The 24,146-nt window shown below is 36.5% G+C and overlaps 1 protein-coding gene across 2 annotated transcripts in view; it reads right to left on the bottom strand.

The window, feature by feature from the left end:
• The window catches only part of Synpo2 (synaptopodin 2), a 187,043-nt gene that overhangs the window by 131,813 nt on the left and 31,084 nt on the right, over positions 1-24,146 (bottom strand). Inside the window, exon 1 of one of the 2 annotated variants that reach the window (XM_074041626.1) lies at positions 21,632-21,791. The exons of the other annotated variant lie outside the window; for it this stretch is intronic. The gene's annotated coding sequence lies outside the window, so the exon portion shown is untranslated. Of the gene's footprint in view, positions 1-21,631; positions 21,792-24,146 lie in introns of those variants that run through there. 2 annotated transcript variants of the gene reach the window in all.

Raw genomic sequence — 24,146 nt, forward strand, 5'->3', positions numbered from 1 at the left:
CATAGAATTATAACACAAAATGAAATTGAAGCAATAATACAGAAAAGAAAAGTCCAGGACCTGATGGATTCTCTGCTGAATTCTATCAGATATTTAAAGAAAAACTAATTCCAACCCTCCTTAAACTGTTCCACTAAATAGAAAGGGAAGGAACACTGCCTAACTCATTTTATGAAGCCAATATTACTCTCATCCCAAAGCCAGACAAAGACACCTTCAAAAAGGAGAACTATAGGCCAATTTCCTTAATGAACATTAATGCAAAAATCCTCAATAAAATAATGGCAAACTGAATCTAACAACACATCCGAAAGATCATCCACCATGACCAAGTCAGCCTCATCCCAGGGATGCAGGGGTGGCTCCACATACACAAATCTATAAATGTAATACATCACATTAATAAAAGCAAAGACAAAACCCACTTGATCATGTCAATAGATGCAGAAAAAGCCTTTGACAAGATCCAACATGGTTTCATGATAAAAGCTCTAAGAAAACTAGGATAGAAGGAATGTACCTCAACATTGTAAAGGCTATATATGACAAACCTATAGCCAACATCATACTTAATGGGGAAAAACTGAAATAATTTCCCCTAAAATCAGAAATGAGACAAGGGTGCCCACTATCCCCACTCCTATTCAACATAGTATTGGAATTCCTAGCCAGAGCAATTAGGCAAGAAGAAGAAATAAAAGGAATACAATTAGGTAAAGAAACTGTCAAAATATCCCTATTTGCAGATGATATGATACTATACCTTAAAGACCCAAAAAACTGTACCCCAAAACTCCTAGACATCATAAACAGCTATAGCAAGGTGGCAGGATACAAAATCAACTTACAAAAATCATTAGCTTTTCTATACACCAACAACAAATTGAGAAGGAATATATGAAAACAATTCCATTCACAATAGCTTCAAAAAAAATACCAAATACATGGGAGTAAACTTAGCAAATGATGTGACTGACCTCTACAAGGAGAACTACAAACCCCTGAAGAAAGAGATTGAGGAAGACTACAGAAGATGGAAAGATCTCCCATGCTCATGGATTGGTAGAATCAACACAATAAAAATGGCTATATTACCAAAAGCAATCTACATGTTTAATGCAATTCCCATCAAAATCCCAATGACTTTCATCCTAGAGATTGAAAAATCTACCCTAAAGTTCATTTGGAAACACAGGAAACCATGAATAGCCAAGGCAATACTCCAAAAACAGCAATGCTGGAGGTATCACAATACCCGACTTCAAACTATATTACAAAGCAATAGCAATAAAAAAAAGCATGGTACTGGCACAAAAACAGACATGAAGACCAGTGGAACAGAATAGAGGACCCGGATATGAAACCACACAACTATACCCACTTTATTTTTGACAAACTTGTCAAAAATATACAATGGAGAAAAGACAGCCTCTTCAACAAATGTTGCTGGGAAAAGTGGTTATTCATCTGTAAGAAACTGAAACTAGATCCATATCTATCACCCTGTACTAGTATCAACTCAAAATGGAGCAAAGACCTTAATACCAGACTCAAAACTCTGAAGTTAGTACAGGAAGGAGCAGGAAGTAATAGGTATAGGCAAGGACTTCCTCAATAGAACCCCAGCAGCCCAGCAACTACGAGAAAGAATGGACAAATGTGACTTAAAACGCTTCAGCACAACAAAAGAAATGGTCTCTAAACTGAAGAAACCACCCACAGAATGGGAGAAAATATTTGCCAATTATACATCAGACAAAGGACTGATAACCAGTACACAGGGAACTTAAGAAACTAAACTCTCCCAAAATCAATGAAGCAATAAAGAAATGGGCAACTGAACTAAACAGAACTTTCTCAAAAGAAGAAATTCAAATGGCCAAAAAACACATGAAAAAATGCTCCCCGTTTCTACCCATAAATGAAATGCAAATCAAAACCACACTAAGATTCCACCCCAACCCTGTTAGAATAGCCATCATCAAAAACACCACCACCAACAGGTGTTGGCGAGGATGTGGAGAAAAAGGAACCCTCACACACTGCTGGTGGGAATGCAAGCTGGTGCAACCACTCTGGAAAAAAACTTGCAGGCTTCTTAAAAATCTAAACATAGATCCACCATATGATCTAGCAATCCTTCTCCTGGGGATATACCCAAAGGAATGTGACACAGGTTACTCCAAAGGCACCTGCACATCCATGTTTATTGCAGTGCTATTCACAATAGCCAAGTTATGGAAACAACCAAGATGCCCCACTACTGATGAATGGATCAAGAAAATGTGGTATTTTACACAATGGAATTTTACTCAGCCATGAAGAAGAATGAAATCTTACCATTTGCAAGTAAATGGATTGAACTGGAGAACATCATTCTGAGCGAGGTTACCCAGGCTCAAAAGACCAAAAATCATATGTTCTACCTCATATGTGGACTTTAGATCTAGGGCAAATATAGCAATGTTGTTGGACTTGGGTCACATGACAAGGGGAGAGCACATGCATGAGGTATGGTGATAGGTGGAAAACCCAAATCATGAAAGCATTTGATGTTCCCACTCCCGAGCAACTAATACAGAAACCTTAAAGTGACAGAAGTCAACATGAGAAGGGGATCAGGAACCAGTGTAAAGATCAGTAAGAGATTAATCAACATGAGTTGTAACACATTTGTACATGGAAGCAATGCTAGGAATCTCCCTGTATAGCTGTACTTATCTCAACTAGCAAAAATGCTATGTCTTTCTTATTATGCTTATTTCTTCTCTTCAACAAAATTAGAGATAAGAGCAGAATAGGTTCTGCCTGGACGTGAGTGGGAGGAAGAGGGTCAGAGGGTAGGGGTAGGGGACAGGGAAAAAAATGACCCAAACAATGTATGCACATGTGAATAAATGAGTGAAAAAAATGCATGAATAATTTCCTGATTGTCTTAATATTTGGTTACTTATTAATACTAGAACTTATAAGAATCATAAATGAGTTTTCATGCTGTTTTCAAAATTTCATAATCTTGGTTCTTTTCATTCATATTATCTTAACTAGGTTTTACCATCTTTTCAACTGTGCTTAATTATATATACATATTTAAAATGAACACCACAGGTATATACTGAGGCTAAGTATTAGCATCAACCCTGATGCCATGATAGGACCTGCCCAAGCTGTGGTCCATTGGTGTGCTGAGGATATTGATTTTTTTTCCCTCAGTCCTCAGGGCAGCTGAGCAGGGCCTCAGGTAGACCAAGACCTCCATGAGTTGCCTCTTGTCTGGAACAACCTTGTATGTTTACCCAAAGTACTATAGAAATAATTTTGTTTCCTATATATGGCATCACAATAAAAAGTCCAGTATGCACCATCAGAAATAACATTATTTAAAGGTGCTACCATATTACTTTTTTTTTTAAGTGATACTGGGGTTTGAACTCAGGGTCTGTGCTTGCTAAGTATAGCTTATTACTTTTTTATTGTACTGAATATATTCCAACTTTGGAAACCTATAATAAGTATTGTTTTGCTAGTATATTAGTAAAAACTAAGGATTTTCTTTGGATTTGAATTAAAAAAATTTAAGAAAACCCAAAACTTACTTTCTTTTTCAGCATTCATATAAAATATCTTCACTTGTCTTTTTCTCTTGATAATTATTTTTATGTCTTTTTGCTTGGTGTTTCTCCTAAAAAGTGGGTTTTTGTTTGTTTGTGTGTGGTACTGGGACTTGAACTCAGGGTCTACACCTTGAGCCACTCCTCCAGCCCTTTTTTGTGATGGGTTTTCTCGAGATTTGCCAAGACTGGCTTTGAACCATGATCCCCCTGATCTCCTGAGTAGTACAGGTATGAGCTACTGGCACCCAACTTAAAAAGTGAATTTTCACTATAAAATTGGTTTTAAGATAAAATTGTAGATGTTCAGGGTAGAGCATGTTTCCTTTCCCCATTGTTATTCATGGACAAGATTCCTATAGCCAAGAGAAGAAGGAAATGCTATTGCAGGTCCCCTGTTAGGTCCTTAAAATTTTTGTAAGGGACATTCCCTAATGAGAGTTCTTGTTCCAATATGATGATATCAGTTAGCTATCTATCATTTTTCTATCATGTTCATCAACAATGGTGCTTAACACTTCCAGTTTCAAATCCAGAATACCAATTCTTACACAGGTGTTCTTACATTTGACATATTTGGGCAACTACTAACCCTAAACTTAGTGTGTGCTAAGTTCTCATGAAGGCTTTTTATTTAACCAGAGTAAAAGAATCAATTTACTATAAAGTTTTCAATTTAGGTGTTTCTTGGTTAATGTAAGCAAATACCAATCTAAGCAATGTAGGTTTTATAACTAGTAGAAAATTACTAATAGTAGAATTATTTCAGGATGCTTATTTTAATAGAATCAAATATCTTGTTTTATTAACAATAACCAGTCAGACACAAATAAGTCAACAAGCTCAAAATTCTGCTTTGATTTTGAAGGCAGGGATGGGAAGCTATTTAGAGCACACTTCTGAACTAGAACCTTCTTCTGAATCCCACTTTAAATGGAGGCTTCCTTATTCCTGGTGAGGTCAATGTCCCTCTGTCACAGAATGCAGGTAAGTCAAAGAAAATGCTTTCATTTATTTTCAAACATCCTGAGAGCTTTGAAGCAAAAAATTCTAACTTGTTAGAAGCATATTATTAGAAATCTGCTTGGAAACTGCACCATTTTGGTTAGAAGAAAAGATGCCTGCTGAGGGAAAAGATGAAAAGAACATGGAGGAACATGAAATCAAATGGCTTATAGCAGCTGGCACACTGCTTGTCCTTCACTGTCCACAGTCACAGCTTCCAGAATGTGTGACAGAAATAGGAGAGTTTAATGCAAGTAGAAAGTTTGAGGAGCAAGAAGTATTTAATTTAGAAAAAAAATTCAACTTGCCAAATCAAAATTAATGCCTGAGTTTCACTAAAGAAATAAACAAATATTCACTGGTTTTTAAAATCATTTATAAGGTTGACTGTATACTAGGTATTCCATAAAAGCCTGATAATCTGAGGGAAATCTCAGTCAAAGAGCTATTGATTCAATGAGAGAAATGAATGGAAAGAGATTCATCATATACAGGGGGAATAATCGATTGGGTAGAGCTGGTTTCTGAGAATCCAGTATTGCACAAATTTGCTTGCAGAATTTTCTGTGCCTCCCTTACTGCATGCTACTTCTAATCTATGCACAGAAGTGGATTCTTCATACCATTTAGATTATAGAGGAAAGGAGAATTAAGGATTCATTTTGATATTGAATTATTTTTTCCCTTCTAGGTGAAGTCAAACTCTCAGGATAGATGTCATATGTATGTAAACATTTTTACAATGGAGCCTACCATTTTGTAATTGTTCAATAAATATTAAAAACAATATAGTCTAATGAGCCTGGGCATCTGGGGAATTAAACATCCTCATAAACTGAAACAACAGCTGTGTAACAGTTTATCATAGCAAGAACCCAAAGTGTTCCTCATCCCAGCTTGCCATTTATAGTCTGAATGTGGATAAGTAACAAAACTTCAATCGTCAATTTCATTGTTTATGAATTCCTTTTTTTTCAGGTTTATTGTGAGAATCTAACAAACTATATTTTACTTAATAAAAATGTCTTGTATGGTACTATACCTATCTTTATTGAACATGGGTCTAAGATATTATAGTATTTTCATATCTTCATTAACACAACATAATAGATAAAATTCAATATTCCTTATAATAATAAAATTCTCATCATAGATAGCACTCATTTTAGATTATAATTCAGTAAACATTAATTTCAGGATCACCTTGGGTGAAGAATTTAAGTCAAATGCTTCCTTTTCAAGATAACTGTTAATCTAATACAGGTGATAAACCTAGATATAACTCTTCATTTACTGAAAAAACATTTATTGAATTCTAAATCATAGGGCCTATCCTGGACTCTTGGCTACAAATAGGAAAAACCCTGCACCATGACTTCAAGGAGCTTGTATTCCAATAAGAAAAGCAAAGTTAATTTTTTAAGCTGCAAATTACCCCCCCTACAACACATAAATACCATGAGGATATATGCACAGCATGGTTGAAGACTGGGTGAGAAGGACATGATGGGGAGGGTATAGTAAGAAAGTACTGAAATATGATTAACAGGAATAATGGATGGGGTGCTCAGGATCAAATTTACGTTAAAATTCTAACTATGTGTTGTTTTCCCAGTTACCTACTTTCTCTATTAGTTTCCAGATCTGTAAGATGGGGAAAATAATGTCTTCCTCATAAGACTTTTATAAAGATAAAGTATTAGCATTATACCTGACACTCAAATGCTCAATAAGTTTCACCATTGTTAACACACATATGCCACATGGTTATTATCTCTGCTTGACCGCCTAGTAAAATGTTCTATCCTTAGCAGTTTCTTTTTTTTTTTTTTTTATGAGAGAATTCTAGAGAGGTAGATGTGGTTCAGTGAAGAGATTAAAGTTCCTCTCTATGAGAGGTGATCTACTTAGTAACAAGTTGCTTCATCATGTGTGAAGCTGGCCTTCACTGGAGAGATCCAAGCAAGGGTTGGGTGGTCATCTGCAGGGTATTCCTGCATTGATAAGAAGACTCAATGGCATTGATAGCTTTTTTTTATTGTTTTATTATTCATATGTGCATACAAGGCTTGGGTCATTTCTCCCCCCTGCCCCCACCCCCTCCCTTACCACCCACTCCGCCCCCTCCCTTTTCCCCCAGCCCCTCAATACCCAGCATAAACTATTTTGCCCTTATCTCTAATTTTGTTGAAGAGAGAGTATAGGCAATAATAGGAAGGAACAAGTGTTCCTGGTTGAGATAAGGACAGCTATACAGGGAGTTGACTCACATTAATTTCCTGTGCGTGTGTGTTACCTTCTAGGTTAATTCTTTTTGATCTCACCTTTTCTCTAGTTCCTGGTCCCCTTCTCCTATTAGCCTCAGTTGCTTTTAAGGTATCTGCTTTAGTTTCTCTGCATTAAGGGCAACAAATGCTAGCTAACTTTTTAGGTGTCTTACCTATCCTCACCCCTCCCTTGTGTGCTCTCGCTTTTATCATGTCCATAGCAGTTTCTCTGTAAAATTTTAGTTACAATTCTACTGAATCATTGTTATGAACATTAATCTAAAGATGTTTGTCATTGTAACATCTATTCCAGTAATATAATATTGGATACACAGTTCTGTTTGCTTGCCGTCTTAGTTCTTTGCATCTTTCTTCTAAAAGCAGAATATAGAAAGCAAATACATGCATCCATGGTAAATCATTTGATTGAGGGCTCTAATTAATGGAATTTGACTTAATCTAGATGAATATGTCTATAAATTATAATAATCACAGTGTATTTTTGTTTGTTTTTAGTCTTCTGAGATAAGATCTCACTATGTTGACCAGGCTGGCCTTGAATCCTCATGCCTCAGCCTCCTGGGTGCTGGGATTACAGTTTTCCACAGAAGATTGTAAACTCTATGAGGAAGGAACTATGTCTGTTTTATTAATTGTTTCTTTGCCAAGTTTAGGAAAGTGCCACATAAAGAAATCAAGAAAAAAAGAAAGAAGAAAATAGAGAAAGGAAGAAGAGGACAGAAGGAAAGTAAGAAAGGAAAGAGAGCACAAGGGAGAGGAAAGAAGACAAAGAAAACCATACAAGCAAATAAAATAAGATAAAGCCAGTTTAGTGGATACTTTTTATTTGCAGTAAAAAATAAGGAACTGACCAATTCTTTGGACCTTTTCAAATTTCAGTGTGTTTAGATTTGCTTGTGTAATGGTGTTTTTATGTATCTAAATTTATAGCAACATAGCGAGACTCTGTCTCAAAAAAAAAGTGTCTTTATTACATTGCAAGCTCTGTGGCAACTATCACACAGGACAAGAGCACATTGCTGAGGAATGTAACTCAGCTAAGGAGCAGCCCAAGGTTTCTGAAGCAGTTTTACATTTCATTATGCTTGCTTATAATTTGCTGTGTTACATACCATGTACACATATAAATATAAAAATGTAACACAGTCAAACTTTGCTTCACAGTACCCCAAGACAACTAGGTTTAGGCACTTAATAAGCAGATTAATAAATACACTAATCTCATTTAGCAGAAATTTATAAAATATAAGAACAAATAGAAGAGGCTTAAAGGAAAAGCATCTTTTTCTATACGTGTGGGGATGACCTGAGATTTTTTTTGAGTGATGTCTAATCTTTCTGAAGATTAAATTAAAGTGTCATTGCAAACATCTGGATGTCATTGAAACTGGTCTGGAATTTCAAGTCTTAAACCATCTGCTAGGACTTAATAAGACCTATGCCATCTGTTTTTTTTAAGTTTAGTATGGAAGGACCTACTTAAATGTAGTTCTTCCCACAAGAATTAAATGCAGGACAGCAAACTTTCTCAAAGATCAACACTTCTGACTTCTTCGGAAGGTTTTTTCCTTAGTGTAATCAAAGATGACTGTTTTCCAACTGCTTTCTAAAAGTTTGATCCTGACCAATTGGTGAAGACACCCTTACATGGAATGATTAGTTCTGTCCAAACAAACCTCTTACCATAAAATATCAACACTTCTTTCAGGGTAACACATCAGCTATTACTGTCCAGTTCTAATTTATTGTGCCTACTTGCCTTCTTGGGGAATGGCAGCAGGCCAGGCAGGAACTTCAGGGCTTGTTTGGAACTCCCTCTGGGTTGCCTAGCAAACCTACCATCATGGGAGCCAATGGGCCTGGCTTCTGTAGAGCCTGGGCCTGCTGCAAGACATCCTCCTCCACCCAGGATAAGCTCCAAGAAATATATGCACAGATGCACATATTTAGTACAGTGAGTTATAAAGTCAGGAGTGAGGAGAAGTTTAATATCTCTAGGTCAATACAGTTTCCTGTACAATGCTAGCACAGCATATGTAAGCAAGATCCCTTTTCCCAAAGTCAATCACACAGATGAGTACAGTGAGTTATAAAGTCAGGAGTGAGGAGAAGTTTAATATCTCTAGGTCAATACAGTTTCCTGTACAATGCTAGCACAGCATATGCAAGCAAGATCCCTTTTCCCAAAGTCAATCACACAGATGAATTTTCCAAAAATCGAAGTTCATTCTGTCTATCTTCCTTTCTATCTATCTATCTATCTATCTATCTATCTATCCATCTATCCATCATCTCCAGTAATTGGATATATAACAAAGGTTAGATCTGCAGTCTGTTCTACAGAACATTAGACACACCTTACTCTCCGAAATTCTGCTGTTCTGGTTATATCTTTTCAGTCAATTTTAGAGAAAAGATAAGCTCTAGAATAATAGCACTAAAAGCAGTCTTTTTACTGCACAGTAATGCATAAAGCGAATTCAAGTTTCTACATTCATAGAGGTAAAATGTACTACTATTCTACAGCTGTATAGTGAGAAGAAACAGCAAGGCAGGCACTGTACCACTTCAGTCACACTGCCAGCCCTTTTTGCTTTGGTTATTATTGAAATAGGGTCCCGCTTTATGCCTGGGGAGGTCTGATCTAGGATTCTCCCTGTGTAGCTTGGATGACAGGCACACATCACATAGCAATTGGCTAAGATGGGGACTTTTAAACTTTTGCCTGGACTGGCCTCAAACCATGATCCTCCCAATCTCTGACTCCCAAATAGCTAGGATTACAGGCTTGAGTGTCTAGCCCAAAGAGAGCTTTTTGACAATTGTATTTTTCTAGTAGAGAGGATTAATGTTTCGAAAGCTAAGCTTCCCCACTCCCACCATCTCTGTCCTGCGATTTCAAAAGATCTCTGGAAAGAAGCATGGTCGCAGAAGAAATACTTGTCTAGAATCAGGAGACTTGAATTCTAGACCCAGCTCAGATTCTGTCTGGTTGTACAGTTTTGAATAATTCATGTTACTTTCAGGAACCTCAGTTTCCACATCAACCCAAGAACATGACTAGTCAAGGCGATCTTTAGGGTCCTTTCTGATGTCTTGTCAATAATATAAATAAAAAGAATTCAGCAGCACAGCTACTAGGTAGGAAATAATGGGTAAATACCCAAATAATGGCAAATTTGAGAGTTTTTTTCTAAAGCAGAAACTACCTTTGGCAGGAATTTCATCTTGTTTTTCTGCCCAACACCTGGGCAAGGGTCAAGCAAGGCTGTCCATATTGTGCAACTAGTAAGATTGACCAAGGGAATTAATTAACCCTTTATATAAGGATTTGGGGTTTACTGAGAAGGAGAAAACTCTAGAAAGAGAGTGAGTGATGAAGGACAGCATGGGTCCCTGAGTGAGACTCTAAGAAATCAGCCTCTATCTATGGAAAGGGGTGCTCCCGGGAGGTGCTAACAAAGGGTAACAATGCTGCTCCAGGGTCCAGGCAGTCAGTAAAGTAAGACCCATTGTGGGGCGTAAGCATCCTCACTCTGTGTGGATGAAAAGCTCTGGAGGAATGGACTTGTCTCTTCACCATGGGGTTTCGGCAGACTTAGGAGAGCTGGACAACATCCTGCTCTTCTAAGAAAAAGCACATTTGACATATGATCATAATTTATATTTGTTACATTTTATGACAGCAGTTTTTTATTTTATTACAGCATTTAACAATGTCCCTCTTCTAAATGATTATATTTTTCTTTTGCTTTGATTGCTAGAAAATTTGGAGGCCAAATTGCACCCTGGCTGCCAGGGACACTGTGTGTTACACAGACCTGCACCATACAATTCCAGTGGCACTAGCTTCCTTTTTGATAATGTGCCATCACTCTTAACCAAAGCAGAAAGAAATGTTCCTTTGGTCACTTTTATTATTTCTTCTCCCACCTCTAACAGATCAGCAAAACTTCCCACTGAGTTATCCCAACATTTCTTACCCATGCCCTAAGGCAGCTGCCATAATACATATCCTTGTGGTATTCCATGGCTCCAGGAGCTTTCCAGAAACTCCAACACATATTAAAAAGCAGTATTTTTCCCCTCCCCATGAGTGTTCAAGAATTATGCAAATAAATTTCTTTTACTTCCCCCATGCTGGGGATCAAACACAAGGCTTTGTGCATGTTAGGCAAGCACTCAACCCCTAAGCTACATCCTTAGCTTTTGATTTTTTGAGACAAGGTCTTCTTAGGTAGCTGAGACTGGCCTTGAACATAGGATCTTCCTTCCTCCATCTCATAAGCTTGGAGATTTCAGTCCTTTATCGGTTGCCCCTATTACATCTGGGCCTGTGGCAAGGCAGTACATCATGGCAAGAGTACATGATGGAGTAAAACTGTTTACCTCATGGCCAGGAAGCAAAAAGCGGTAAAGGAAGAGGCTAGGGTGCTGCTATCGCCTTCAAGGGCACACCTCCGATTACTTAAAGCCCTCTGACTAGTCACCATGTCTTAAAAGTTCTCACCACCATTAGGGCTAGGTTTTAATGAACTTAAAAGTAATGAAAATTGCTATGAGAAAGCTGTGGAGTTCAAAAATTTTAAGCCTCTATCCTCACAGAATAGCTTTAATGGACAAGAAAAAAACAACAAAGTTTACAAATCCTGAATACCAGGGTTCTGTGTTAAAGTACAAAGACTGAGATATAGAAATTATAATAAACTGACTAGCAAAAAAAATGCAGTAACCAGAGTGGGATTTGTGGAAGGAAAAAAATGTCAATGAGTTATTTCTGAGGAAGCTGAGCTTTTCAGTCCAACAGTTTGATGTTGGCGTACTACCAGTGGTGAGTCCAAGTAGTATATCACTCCTGAAGGACTGCACAAGTTACTAACTCCAGGCAATTAAGTAATATTTTATTTTTGGTTCTTTTCCTACATCAAGAACTTTTCCCATCCTGTGGGACTAGAGAGAGGAAGGAGAGGAAAAAAGAAAGAGAGTGAACAATATCGAAATATATTACATCTGTATAGTAAGATTGCACGATGAAATGCACTGGAAGCTGTTGACCAATAGAGGGTGGGGGAAGGTTAAGGAGAATTAAAAAAAAGGAGATTAGACTGATTCAATTATAATATATTCACTGGTGAAACACCATGGTGAAAACTCTTTGAACAATGAATATACACTTTAAAATGAAGGACAGGGTTATAAAACAGGTTCTGTTAGGGGTGGGTAATAGTGGGAGGATGAGGATGAATGGAGAGGGTAAAGGAGGTTGAATATGGTTGATGTACTTTGTGTACTTGTTTGAAAATAGATCAATGAACCCTGTGAAATCATTTTAAGTAGGGAGGGAGGGTAGGAGAGAGATTGATGGTATGGACAACCCCAACCTAGGTACATTGCAAGCATATATGGAAATGTCACAATGAAACTTCCTATACAACTAATATATGCTCATAAAAGTGTTAAATTTTAAAAAGTAATGTTTCCCGTCCTAATGCCCAGTACACATCTTTTCATTTTTATGGCACTGGTATGATGATAATATTTTATATTTCTTGGTGCCCTCCACCAAAATAATTACAGTGCAAATGCAAATTCTAGCAAAGCACTGCATTATAAAATACAAAGAAATCAACAGTGCAGCCTTGTGTGTTCTCCATTCAAGGAGAAGGAGTATCACCCTCACTCCAGGAATCAGGTTATTGGTCTACTATAGAGATTGTGTGTTAGGTTTTATGTGCCTAGGATGCTAATTTTCAAACAGTTTTTCAAATCCAGTAACATGTTAGCAATTCATCTCAAATGCACAATATTTGTGTTTTTATATGTGAGAGTGACAGAAATAGCACTGGAGATATTCCCTGCCCAGTGGCCTAAAGGAAACTATGCATTTAAAACAGCAGAGGGCTAGTGATGTGGTGCAGTGGTAGGGCACTTGCCTACCATGTGCAAGGTCCTGGGTTTGATCCCCAGTATCTCTAAATAAATTAATTAATTAAATAATAAATAAAACAGCAGAGATGCCAGCAGGACAGACAGACTGCCCAGTTTCTAAGAACTGAGCTCTACTTAAGCCAGAGAAGACATAATCTGAAAGAAAACTTCTCCATGTCTATATAGGTGCACAGTACATCTCAGGACAAGGCTTGGTGGCCCTGTCAAGTGCCTAAAGGCAAGGCGTGGATGGACAGAGGAAAGTGGGGGAAGTACCAGCACACACATCCCAAGAGCAACACTGACTAAGGTCCTGGCCTCCTGTGTTCTGAATCCCTGTTGCTTACTCCATTGCCAATGCATGGGAAATAGGTCCACCCTCTAGGAAGCATATTATTGCTAAAGAACTAATTCATGGCTTTGTTTCATTCCAAATGACAACATCTAAAGGCCATGCCAAAATTAAAGGTTCTGTATTTCTCATTAGAGTTATACTACATGACCCTCTTCTGCCAAATCTAGATGTCCATGTTCAGGAAAAGTGGGCAAAAGTTTCCTGCAGACATGCACAGTCCTGGAGTAAAGTATACCTGTTACAAAAGGGATTGCTTTTTGATAAGTCTGTAGCTTTGCATTGATCTGCACTTAATCTGCTGGGGAATGCTACACACCCACACAAGCCACCTGGGCACTGCCTTTCATATTTAAATCTTTGATTTACTGACAGATGTGCAAAATCTGATATATCTAGACAGCTCCTGTCAACTACATATGTATTGAAATACAAATTACACAGCAGCTGAGATCAGCATTAATTGAAACTTAGAATAACAATTCCCTCCAGACTTTTTAAAAACACATGTTGCCACATGGCTTGTTTTAGCCTGTTGAGATGTCTGTCTTTTCCTTATGCAAGGATCATTTCATATGGACAGTACAGGAGGCTGAGAGCACAAGGTCCACAACAATGTTAAGAGTGTATCTTTCCATGTGTTTGCAGGCTGCAGGCTTTTCCTAAACTGCACTCAAGCCAGCATCTATATCCTAGGACAGATGACACGAGTCATTTAGCAATTTCATCTGTACTTACAGCTAGGACGAAAACTCAAAGGTCAATAACCTGGTTCTTAGACTGTCTGTTGCTTATAGGTACAGTTAAAACACCCATTTTCCAAAGCTGCCACCATACTGTGTTTATGACAGACTTTTTCCCAAAAAATACATGCAGGGCACCTGGATATCACAGTTCATCATATATCCATGGCATCTGTTATTTTATTTAGAATATTTATGTCATGCTTTTAGTGCAGATATATAATTAAAGATATACTCATGGATAAGGCCAGTGATTCCAATGAGTTTGGATGATATGTGTAATATGTGGGGTATTTTTGACAGACTGAGCCTATTAGCTGCCTGGGATCCCAAACAGGACCCTTTTCCTAGGAGTTTAAAATATAAGACAACCTTATATTTCTCTATCCTATTATAATAACCTTACGTTCACAACTACCAGCCGTCAGGAAAATGCTGGGAGTTAATTCCAATGAAAAGGATGTTGACTTAATCCTCCTTGATTTCATTAACGAATACAGTATGTCACTTAGTATGGAAAATATGTACATATTATTACTATGTAAGTAGATAAGAGTTATTTTAAAAGAAAAGAAGGAAGAAAGGAAGGGAGGGAGGGAAAAAAGAAGGAAGGAAGGAAGGAAGAAAGGGGGTAAGGAAGGAGGGAAGGAAGGGAAAAAAGTGTTTAGAGCAATACCTACTGACTGAAAGTAAGCCAGGTATTTCCTCAGAGAATTCTGGGAGCCAGGGTGCAATTTGGCCTCCAAATTTTCTAGCAATCAAAGAAAGCAAAGAGAAAAATATGTTTAGAGGAATGAAATAAGGAGCACCACAGACAATTCACATTTTTACTTCCAGAAGGGATTATTTACTAATAGGTCTTTGATCAAGAAGCCAATTCTCTTTTTCCTCTAAAAGTTAAAGATTTCTTTGGAGATTTAGTCCTGGCCATTCTGAACAGATGTTTACCTTGGACAGCATCTGATTAGGATTTGGTAGTAAGGATGAATAACAAAAACAACTTGAGAGACACAAATCTGCACATGGTTAACTGGAATATTACTCAATGACTAAAAAGTCACACTGAGTACAATGACACATTTCTTAGGTGAGTTTGCCTTTGACCTTCCCTTCTTCTTTATTTACTTAACCATTCCATAAGACTATGCTACACACTAAGGTTATGAACATGAAAAGGATGAAGTTCCAACCCTGGGGTGTTCCCAGGGTAGTGAGGGAAGCAGTCACCTAAGCAAATGATTGTGAAACAATGAGTGCAATATGCAGAGTATTATGAAAACACTGAGAGGAGGTGACTAACTCAAAGCCAAGACAGGCTATATGGGGAAAGTGACAAAAATTAGCCAAGTGGAAGAGGGAAATGGTTGCATATTGACGGAAATGTAAAAGTGAAGACAGGATGTCAAAGAAAAAAGTCTATCAATCAATCAATCTATCTAAACTATCTACGTATCTATGTCTTTGTCTGTCTGTCTATCCATCCATCTCTCGATCTATCTATCTATCATTCTATCTATCCATCCAGCCATTTCAACATATCAAGCATAACTATCAGAAATTTGGTGTTGTTGAATCTTGAAGCTCAAGTAGTACAAAAATAAAAGGTTAGAAATGATATAATTGATTAAGAGTTATTTTTCCAAATTAAAGTGCTGTGGCATTGTTACTGGGGAGATGGAGAAGCACCAAAGAGTTTCAATCAAGGAAGAAGCATGGGCAGATGTGTGCTTACACATCAGATTGGCTGCCAGGTAGAGGAAAGATTTGAAGGCAAGAAACAGGTTAAAAGTATACATGTACACACCAAGAGCATAATAATGTAATAGAACTTCAGACAATAAAAATAATGTCCAAGGAATGGCACGTACAGTGAGAAGACTGGGGTCTGACCATGAAATCCTAAGAATATCAACATTTAGACACTAAGTAAAGAACTTAGGTAGACCTTAATAATAATCTTCTCTGGCCAGAGGAAATCATTCTTTTTTAAACTTTTTTTAAATTTTTGAATTAGCATACATTAATAATACAAGGAGATTTCCTTGTGCGAATTCCATGTATGCATATAGTGAACATTAAACAAGTTCACCTCCTCAGAGAAGATATATTTTATTAAGCCCTTTCACCCACCTGCTGCTTGGTTATTACATGGTTGGTGTACAAAAAGAAAGATTTCATGAGGATTGTAAAAAAAGTATTAATTTGTTTTAAGATTAATTTCAACCTCAGCAAAGTTGTTCCTATGCTCAATTTTAATAAAGTTGGAATATGGAACACATTTTTCTTATATAACACTAAAACTTCAAAGAGATGTTTTTTGATGGTTACATTACAGTTTAGAGAAAGACTAAGCAAATTATTTCCTTTGCTTTGTTCTATGGTGGATTATTTCGTCCCTAGAGCCCACAGTTCAAGACAGAACAAGTACCTGGTGTTATGCCCTTTGTAGGTGTCAAATACTCCTGTGTCGACTCTAATATATGTGTAGCTGGATCTTCAGATAAAATTTTTTTCCATTACATGGGTGATCTCACCCACTCCAATTACTTCACCACCGGCTGTACAGATAAGTTCAAAATCCTTCTCTTTTTCCCAAGCTCTGAGTTCTTGTGCATAATGGCCTACAACTCTGGTTGTTCTCCAGGAAACTCATACTTCATACACACAACAGGGAATTTCCTCATGTTTCTCGCACCCTGTTCTTCCTCCTACAGCCATTGTTTTTAAGAATGACTCTGAGGGAGGAAGTAAATCTGATCAAAGCACATTGTATATATGTCAGAATGAAAATTATTATTCTATGCAATTAATATACATCATTTTTTAAAAAGGAAAATAAAAAGAATGACTCTATGTGGGTGTGGTGATGCACACCTGTGATTCCAGCATGTGGGAGGTTAAGGCAGGAGAACTGAGTTTGAGATTAGCCAGGACTACATAGTGACACCCTTTCTCAAAACTAAAAAAGACTATAAAAATCTCAATTTTTCAAGTCATCCCAGAGTCCTCTTTCCCCTTTACCATTTTCAACATCTCTCCAGCCACCTTATCTACCAGCTCTAATTATTTTGCATGGATAGTATCTGTGTCATTTTTCCTACCTCTCATCCCTATACTAGAACAATAATCTTACAACTGCTCTCCCAACCTTCAAGCTCTTACCCATCCCATACTTTCTCTGTGTCATATTATTTCCAAGATTAAACATTTCAGATGGGTTCCCAGCCCCTTTATTAAATTCCAACCTCTTGTAGGAATTGCAAATCCCTCCATGGTGTGGCTCCTGTCTAACTCCTAACTATATCTTCTGATGCTGCTCTCACGCTCAGGCTGTCCCACACAGATACTCACTGGGCTCTGGCTGTAAAAATCTTCTGCACTCAAGAGATTCTTAACAGACTCTGCTGGTTTACACCTTCTACTTCCTGAGGAAGTGCCTACACCACTTCCCATGATCCTCTCCTCCACCCTTCCAGATACCTTCCTGTATTTCAGGCTCCGGTTATGTATTCTGTCTTCTAGAAAACTTTCTGATCACTGCTCTACAACCTCCTTTGTGCCTCCACTGTCCTCTACCCTATGTTTCTATAGTCACAACTACAGAATCTTATACTTAAGTGGGTCACATATCTGCCTCCTCTGCAACAACATGATATTTTGGAAGAAAACAACTTGCATTCATCTTTGCATCTCTGAACCCTACTTTGATTCACTGCAAGACCTTAATTGATATTTGTTGGCATCAAAAATAGATTAAAAAGTCAATATGCAGATGAATAAACTTTTCTCATTCAGTTAGGAAGAGTGAATAGGCTAAGCATAGTAATCACAAAAAGATTTTTAGCTCAAAGTTAAACTCTCATCAGTTCCTGGCAGTGGTACAAACTTGAGAGATGAGGACGTTCAATCCAGTCCTGGAAGAATGAGTGCAATAATGTATTAGTACTATCATGCTAGTGCCTTATATTTGCTCTTCCTCACTTAATATAAGTACGCAATAAGGAGGCCCTGTCGAGTGAGTGAGTATTGAGCATTCAGTCAGTGAATATGTTTGAAGATCTCACCTGAGCACAGGTGAGCCATTGTCTGAAAAGTATCTACTGATCAGGAGCACCATGCTAAACATGGCAAAGCACATTTCTGTTAGAATTTTAAAATATATATTCATTAATGTAGTCTTAATGTTAGCCTGTGCAATCTGGTTGATACAATATTTTTTTAATGTGTAAGTTGACAGATTTGCAAACTAGAGTAGTTATTGTATTACCTTTGAAATACTTGAATTAGAATTGTTATCACTAACATAACCATATGTCACATGCATTTGGCAAAAATATAAAAATTAGACTAGTTTAAAAGGCAAATATAAATTCTGAAGTTTGGGTTAACTCTTTTTTAAAGGAGCAACTTATTTTATCTACAAAATAGGTTCAATAGGGTGTACTCCATAGATTTCCTTTTAAAACAGGAGTTTTAACATAGTTAATTTGGGTCCATTTCTCTATAATTTTATCTGAATGCTATATGAAGTAGTGCTGCAAATGAGTCACGGGATAACTATTCCCAGTTTATGGCCAATTCTCTAGAGAAGCAAAGGAAAAAAGAAACAACAGCCTTTTAAGGAAATCAAACTTATTTCTAGTGATAAACCTCTTTCCATTTCTAGTTGAACATAGTCTCAACAACCAAAGAACAGAAAATTGTGAAATATTAAATAAAATACATTACCTAGGATAAGCCACTCAGCTAAATACATCTGTAGGTTTGTTTAAAGTTTTCTCTGTACCACACTCTATCATATATAAGCAAACTATAGAAATATACACACCTGGGCCCATGTGAAATGTCAAAAAGACATTTCTATTTCTGCAAATACTAAGACATCTGGTTGCAGTTTAGAATTATATGATGACTACTTTGTTATTTTTTTCAGAAGTTCAACAAAAGAACATTCAATTTCTAGGAAAATTTTATAGCATAGCATTTATAATGCAAGAAATTTGCATAAAAACCTGAATGAGAAAGATTGTTCAAGGCAGATCATGCAGCAGGCACCCTTCAACAAATTTCCTGCTAGAACTCAAATTTGAAGGGGAAACTGTAATTCTAACTCTTCTCACTTTCTGAATTTGAAAAATGACAGAAGGTAAAAGTTTAGTATGGAGTAACTGGATATTTAGCTATTTCTCCAAATATTTTGCAATCGTTTCATTCTCCTCACATTATAACAAAATATTTCTACCACGAAACTTTTTTGTCACTGTCTCAGAATGGACTAGAGAAATGACTCCTGATATAATTAAATATTTCTTTGGAAAGCCAAGTAATGGTGTGTCTGTTCAGTAACACTAAGTCATTCTGACAGCTTGAGATGCTTCATTAGTGTTGCTGCCTGGAAGTCATATATAAGACAGGACACACAGACATATGTATACACACATATCCACTTAGTACAAAACTGGTTTCAGTTTTGACTAAATTGTTTCCTACTTCTCTTATCCAAACAGCAAAGCCACAGCTGAAGAATTCAAAAATTAAAACAGTACATTCTCATTTACTGAGTTGCAAAATTCTGATACCATTATTTAGCCAGGAGGGTATAGTGGTTAAGTTCTCTGGAGCTGAAGAGTTATTTTTTAATGCATTTTAAAAATAAAATTACTTTAAATTCCCACAATGATTAAAACAAAGTTTTAAACACAGCAGAAATGCTATAGAATTTAAAGAACAATATTATTTTTTAAAAGTTAAAAAGTTCATTATAAAACATAAGCAGTAAGATACAGTGGAAAGTTTTAAGATAATAATTTAAAAGCCCAAAGATCTATAGTAAATATAAGAATATATTTCTAAGACCTTGGCATAAGTAAAAGAGTTCTATAACAAGGTCCAAAAACATTAACAATAAAAGGAAAAACAATGGTAAATCTGATTACAATAAAATTGTTTTTGATCAAAAGAAATCTTAAATAACACGAAAACAGGTTATGATATTGATAGGTCATTCACTACATAGATAACTGACAAGGTTTAATATGAAGAACATATAAAGAATTTGTACTAATCAATAAGAACACGATGATTTAATAGGAAAATATTCTAAGAGATGAACAGACAATTCACAGAAAAGAAAACACATACTCCCAATAAGTACCTGAAGAAATATTCGACTTACCTGGTGGTCATAGAAATTCAAATCAAAGCCAAAATGAGTTACCATTTTATGCAAGGGTAAAAATTCTACCACCCAGTGTTGAGAAGACGTCCTGAAGGGATCCTGGGCCGCAGGATCCCTTATACATTATTGGAGGAAGTACAAAATCATGCTTCAGTTTAGAAGAATTTGGCATTTTTTCCTACACCTAATTGCTTACAGAGCCATGACACAGCAATTCTGTTTGTAGGTATACACTAAAATAAGTTTTCTCCCATGTATAGCACAAAACATGTTCTGATAGAACTGTTCACAAGAACAAATACTCAGAGCAGCCCAGGTGCCCATCAACAAGAGAAGAGTGAGTAAACTGTGGGGATTCAATGAATGGAATATTATACATCAGACAAAACAAATGAACCAGAGTTACAGACATATTGGATAAATCCTAGCGATTATGTCTTAGGTGGGAAAAATTTCTCCAAAGACTACATATAGCATGATACCCTTTTTATTTTTACAAAGCTAAAATAACCAGAATAATACTACTTCTTTGTCTGGAATAAATACTCAACAAAACTATATAAAAAGAAAGGCAAGTATTGATGAAACAAAATTCTAGATGATGACCTCAAGTGGAAAAGAGGTAGCATGATATCTACTGAGGATGAATGTCCATAATGTAAGACATAGGGCGTTGTCTTAGTTTTTGTTGGAGAATTGGGTTTACATGTATTTATAATATTATTAAAATAACTTTAAAAATGTGCTATGAGGACTGGTAGAGTAGCTCAAGCAGTAGAGTACTTGGCTAGCAAGCATGAGGCCCTGAGTTCAAGTCCCAGTACCACCAAAAAATGTGCTATGAACCAAGAATTATAAGTATTGAGTTCTATGCCCCTTTGTCCAAAAAAAAAAATTAAGCAAATTAAAAATTCATGATCTACTCCTCAAATGCTTTAAGAAGGCTTTCAGGTAATGAAAAAAGTCATTTGTTTTTCTGACCTTTTGTAGAACTTTTTTACATTGAATGTTTTTCATTATGTAAAGAGTACTTCCAAATATCAAAATAAAAAACTATGTATAAACATAAGCATATTAAGCCCCAAGTTCAGTGGACTCTAATTCTTTCCAACTTTTCTGAGATTTCTATATGAGGAACTACTATGTCTTTTTGACATACAGTCTTCCTCTCTCCCTCTCCTTCCAATATTCTTAGAAACACTTTACTGGACCATCTTCTCCCTTAGGAGCCATCTTGATTCTTATTTCCCTGACAATCTCATCTTTTCCTTCTTTTCTTAACTGCCAAACCTTGAATATAGAAGCCAGACTTGTGTCTTCCCTTGTGCTCCTCTAATTCCTAGTATTTCTCAACCATCTGCTATGTGGCTTCCATTCCTACTGTTTTGTTGAGAAAAGTTCACCAAAACCCTCCGAGGTGTCAAATGCATGGTCTCTTACCATCCTAGTCCTTGAACCCTGCAGTATTTGTCACTGTGAACCCACTCATTCAAAAAAACCTTTCTTAACTTACCAGAAACACTTACCCTCTTTGTATCTTTCTAGTGACCTCACTTGAGAGGCAAAAGAGAATGACTTTTAAATCCTGGCTCTTCTCAACTTCTGAGTTAATCAGCTAAAGAGGTTTAAATGTTAGTATTCTTTAACTTTTTCTCTGATGGTTTAGTAGCAAGGTCTTCATCTCGGTCTTCCTCATAGAGTTTTTCTTTGTCTCTGACAGAAAGACTTCACACAAATGACAGAAAATGAATGTAGAGATCTAAATGTTATCCTAGTAACATAACAATGAACTTCTATGCATGCACACAGAAAACCAAATATAAAAAATGAAGGCTCAATAGGGACATTTCAAATTCTATCTGACTGACTTTTGTATTAATACCTAATCCACTGAGCTTAATCCAGTATTTATTAAGCACCAGACTTGAAAACGGTTTCAGAAGATTCTCCTCTCCACAGACCTCCTGCCATTCGTTGGGCATCTGTACTCCCATAGTACCTGTACCCTTGTTTACATTACTCCCTAGGTCTGGAACATCTCTGTCCAGTGTGGACATCGTGGTCTAGTTTGAATGTTAACTCTTCTCTTTATTGATCCCTAATGCTACTTTGAAAATTAATTTCTTCATGATTTGCATTTTACAATCTATTGTAAATTCCTTTCTTTACAGCTAACACCTTGTATAGTAGTTATACCTCTGCCTGTTGTGTGGATGTTTAAGTTCCTTAAGAACAAGAACAATGTCTTATTCAACCCATAATCTAGCAGAGCACTTCACATAAAACAAATGGTGAATATATGATTGCAGAATTAAAACAAGCATTAGAAACTGATGCCAAAAAGTAGTTCCAATCCATAAATATGGGAAGTGTGATTGATTTTTATCCTGAAATAACTCTTCTAAAGGTTATGGACCCAACTTTGAAAATTATATGAAGAAAAATTCTTTAGTGAAGTTGAAGTTACAAACAAAAATGGTAACCACATGTTTAGCAAAACATTTCATTTCCTGATAATGTCTGACATTGTTTTTATAACTGCTGAATCTTCTCAGTATTAATTGATACTGAGCTTGGCCAACTAAAACCCTGAAGACTTACTTTTCTGAATTACTTCCTGGCTGGTGTATTGATTTTATAATATTGGTAATATTTTATTGATATTGACATTATTTTATTAAACACAGAACTTTGGATGTACTGTCTGGGCTAAGGCGTTAAGGTAGATTTGTTCCATTAGAAGATGTATTAGAGGAAAAGAATGAATAGAATTTTTAGAAAAAAAAATATTTATTTGAACAGCTGTTATAGGAAGGCAGAGTTTGAATCAGTAAGTTATGTTGGTGGAGTGGCTCAAGTGGAGAGCATCTGCCTAGCAAGTGTCAAGCCCTGAGTTCAAACTCCAGTGCCACCAATAAAAACAAAGAATGACCTGTTGAGTAAGTAGAAGTTATAAGAAGGAAGATTTCACCTAAATACAAAGACAAATTTTCTTTGTGTACTGGTGACTAAGAATGGTCACAAGATCAGAACAATTTTTTTTAAAGATTAGTTGTGTAGCTATTATTGATATAAAAAGTCCTTCATATATGGGCAAATTATGTCAAAAGAGATGTCTTTTTCCTGCTTCCTGCTAATCAGGGAGGCTCACACCTGTAAACCCAGCTACTTGGGAGGAAGAGGTTGGAGGACAGTGAGTTCAAGGTCAGCCTGGTCAAGTAAGGGATACTCTATCTTAAAAAAATAAATAAATAAAAACATAGGATTGAGGCACAGCTCAAGTGGAAGAGTGCTTGTCTAAGATCTCTTTCAAACTCCTATGTTTTTATGATCTCATTAATGCTTTCCATGTATTTCAGTTGTTGTCATTGTGCAACCAATTTATTTTGTACCTAAACTTAATCTTGTCAATTGGCTTAACCTGTTAATTCATGTCTATACCTCAAGGACAATTTCTCTATTAAATAAGTCCATGTGCTCATTGTATTTAGATCTATCATAGAAGGAGGAAAAAAGGTTCTTGGCTAAAAATGGGATATGTACGGCTGGGGGCATGACTGAAATGAGAGAGTGCCTGCCTAGTAAGTGCATGACCTTGAGTTCTAACCCCAGTCTTGCAAATAAATAAATAAATTGGACTTGTAGACAAAATAATGTTTCCTTCACAGCTCCTCAGCTCCTAGAATTAATGATCTAAGGTGTTTCTAAATGTAGGTCCCTCTTAACTCTTTTTAAGATGGTATGAAGGCAAGACCTTCTCTGTGATCTGTCCTGCATAGCTTTCCTTTGACTCAAGCACAAAGATTTCATGCAAGCTACAAAGAAAGAGTGTGGAGTTTTTAATTTTATCATCAGAACATGCCAGGAAACATTTTTGCATACATTAAGAAAATAAAACAATAAAAGAAAGAATGAAATGATCAGGCACCAAGAACACATTGGTATTTCCACTCCAGCTACTTAAAAGGTGACAAGATTCAGTAGAAAAGCAAATGGTGAAGCGGGGGAAATAAATACTGAATGAATATCAGACATACATCT

This window comes from Castor canadensis, chromosome 9 (assembly GCF_047511655.1).
Source record: "Castor canadensis chromosome 9, mCasCan1.hap1v2, whole genome shotgun sequence".
Classification (NCBI taxonomy): domain Eukaryota; kingdom Metazoa; phylum Chordata; class Mammalia; order Rodentia; family Castoridae; genus Castor; species Castor canadensis.